Raw genomic sequence first — 3,103 nt, 5'->3', positions numbered from 1 at the left:
TTTGAGACGGAGTTTCACTCATGTTACCCAGGCTGGAGTGCAATGGCATGATCTCGGCTCACCGCAACCTCCGCCTCCTGGGTTCAGGCAATTCTCCTGCCTCAGCCTCCTGAGTAGCTGGGATTACAGGCATGCACCACCATGCCCAGCTAATTTTTTGTATTTTTGGTAGAGACGGGGTTTCACCATGTTGACCAGGATGGTCTCGATCTCTTGACCTCGTGATCCACCCGCCTTGGCCTCCCAAAGTGCTGGAATTACAGGCTTGAGCCACCGCGCCCGGCCAAGTTTTCTCTTTTTTAAAAAAAGTTTCATTTCTATTAATTCACTTACCATATAATTCGGTCATTTAAAGTATTTAATTTAGTATAAAAGTATAGTGGCTTATGCCTATAATCCTACTTTGGGAGGCTGAAGTGGAAGGACTGCCTGCGCTCAGGAGCTAAGACCAGCCTGGGCAACAAAGAAAAAAAAAAGAAAAAGAAAAGGCGGCGCGGTCAGCGGTTCGGCGGCGTCCCAGGCGCTGACAGCGTCAGTGGCGTCGGCGCGGCGGGGGCGTCTGCGCAGCGGTCTGCGTCGGGGGCGTCTGCGGCGCCACGGCGGCGTCAAAGGCACGTCGGAGGCGTCCCAGGCGCCGACGGCAGCTGCAGCGCAGTCGCCGCCTCGGGAGTCGACGGCGCGGTAGGCCAGGCGCATCCGCGGCGCAGTCAGCGGTTCGGCGGCTTTCCAGCCACCGACACCGTCAATGGCGTCGGCGGCACGGTAGGCTGGTCGGGGGTATCCGCGGCGCGGTCAGCGGTTCGGGGGCGTCCCAGGCACTGACAGTGTCAGTGGTGTTGGCGCGTCACGGGCATCCACGACGGCACTGACGGCGTCTGCAGCGCTACGGCGGCGTCTGAGGCACGGTCGGCGCGTTGGGGGCGTCTGCGGCTCGGTCAGCGCATCTGCGGCGTCTGCAGTGCGACGGCGGCGTACAGGTGCTTCGGCGGCGTCCCAGGCGTGGATGGCATAGGCGGCACGGTCGGCTTGTCGGGAGTGTTGGTGGCACGGTAGGCTCGTCAGGGGCGGCCGCGGCGCGGTCAGCGGGTCGGCGGCATCCCAGGCACTGACAGCGTCAGTGGCGTCGGCGGCGCGGTCCGTGGGTCCGCGGTCTGTGGCGTCCACGCCGAGGTCGGCGCGTCAGTGACGTCATCAGCGCGCCGGCGGCGTCTACGGTGCATCGGCGGGGTCTGCGGCGTCCAAGGCACTTCGGCGGCGTTCCAGGCGCGGGTGGTATCTGCGGGCACGGTCTGCGCGTCGGGAGTGTCAGCGGAGCGGTAGGCTGGTCAGGGGCGTCCACGGTGCGGTCAGCGGTTCGGCGGCTTCCCAGCCGCTGACAGCATCAGTGGCGTCCGCGGCACGGTCGGCGCATCGGCGGCGTCTGAGGCGCGGATGGCATCAGTGGTGCAGTCGGCGCGTCGGGAGTGGCGGTGGCGCGGTAGGCTCGTCCGGGGCGGCCGCGGCGCGATCAGCGGGTTGGCGACGTCCCAGGCGCTGACAGCGTCAGTGGCGTCGGCGGCGAGGTCTGCGGCGCGGTCCGCGCGTTGGGGGTGTCGGCGGCGAGTTCGGCGCGTCGGGGGCGGCCGCTGCGCGACGACGGCGTCCGCGGGGTCTGCAGTGCGACGGCGGCGTCAGAGGCGTCAGTGGTTTCTGTGGCGTGTCGGGGACGTCCGCGACGTGGTCAGCCGCCTACAAGGCACGGTAGGCGTGGGCCGCGCATCCCTAGGTCGGGCCGGTGCGTCAGCGGCGCGCTGAGTTAAGGTTTACCGGGACGTGTATGCAGCGTTTCCGCAGTGAGTGCGGCGGCCGGGCGGCGGCCAGGTTCTGCACTGAAAATTAAAGGTTTAGTAGGAAGTCAAGGTTTAGGGGGAAGTCCACCCAGCCTTTCCGAGGTGAGGGCGCCGCGCCAAGCCGGAGAGCGGTGAGTCCGGGACCTGCGGTGCACAGCTGGGTCGATGTGCGCAGCGGGGGCCTCCACAACTTTTGCTGTGCCAGCGGGGCGGGCGCGCCGGGCCCCCCGAGCTCTTAAGTTGCCTGCGTTGGATTCCTCGCCTGCTGCTGCAGGCTGCAGCCCTACTCTTATGGGCTCTGGGGAAGAAACTCGCCGGCGGGTCTTCCTGTGGCATCCCAGGGTTGGAGGGATGGAGCAGCTTCGGGGGCACATTCTCCTAGATCTGGTGGAGAACATTGACTCTTTGCCCACCTTGGAGGCCAGAAATCGGTTCCCTCTGGATACCAGAAGGACAAGAGATCTCAAGTCCCAAATTTGCAAAGTTGGGGTCTTTATTGGCCTCCGGGATTCCGCGCTTGGCGCTGTCTCCAGCCTCGTGGTGGGAAAGCCAGGTGTGCCAGATCCAGGATGCACTAGTGGAGCGTTTGTAGCTGTTGCGAAATCGCCTCAGGACTAGCAGGGCAAGCCTCAAATTAACCGCAGCATTTCCAGTAGGTTGGATTGTGGTGCTGCTGTTTGTGCTCCAAAGAGTTGCTGTGGTTTTCCTGTGTCTGTCTGCCTTGGGAGCTTCTCAGATTATCTTGTTTGGGATCCTTTCACAGAAGAATTAAGCAAGACTTTTCGAATGCTTTCCTTCTGTCTTTTGCTAGTAAAGCTGCTTTCAAAAGGAAGTCTTTTCTTGCAGTGCTGTCGTTCTTTAACTCCCAGTGCTTGACGAAGTTAAAGAAAAGTAATCTGCTGGTAGTTCTTAATTTTTGTTCTGAGCTGATACGTGTTAATAGCTTTCTTTTGTTTTTAAATTTTACTGGTAAAATTTCACCTGTGAACCAGAAGCTCGTTTTTTCTCTTCTAAAATGCTAGCTTTAAGATTTCTGAGAACAGGCCGGGCGCGGTGGCTCAAGCCTGTAATCCCAGCACTTTGGGAGGCCGAGGCGGGTGGATCACGAGGTCAAGAGATCGAGACCATCCTGGTCAACATGGTGAAACCCCGTCTCTACTAAAACTACAAAAAATCAGCTGCGAATGGTGGTGCGTGCCTGTAATCCCAGCTACTCAGGAGGCTGAGGCAGGAGAATTGCCTGAACCCAGGAGGCAGAGGTTGCAGTGAGCCGA

The sequence above is a fragment of the Sapajus apella genome, unplaced genomic scaffold (genome assembly GCF_009761245.1).
Source record: "Sapajus apella isolate SASKATOON/1434 unplaced genomic scaffold, GSC_monkey_1.0 scaffold431, whole genome shotgun sequence".
NCBI lineage: Eukaryota > Metazoa > Chordata > Mammalia > Primates > Cebidae > Sapajus > Sapajus apella.
The sequence above is the reverse complement of the archived record's forward strand: the minus strand, read 5'-3'. Positions refer to the sequence as shown.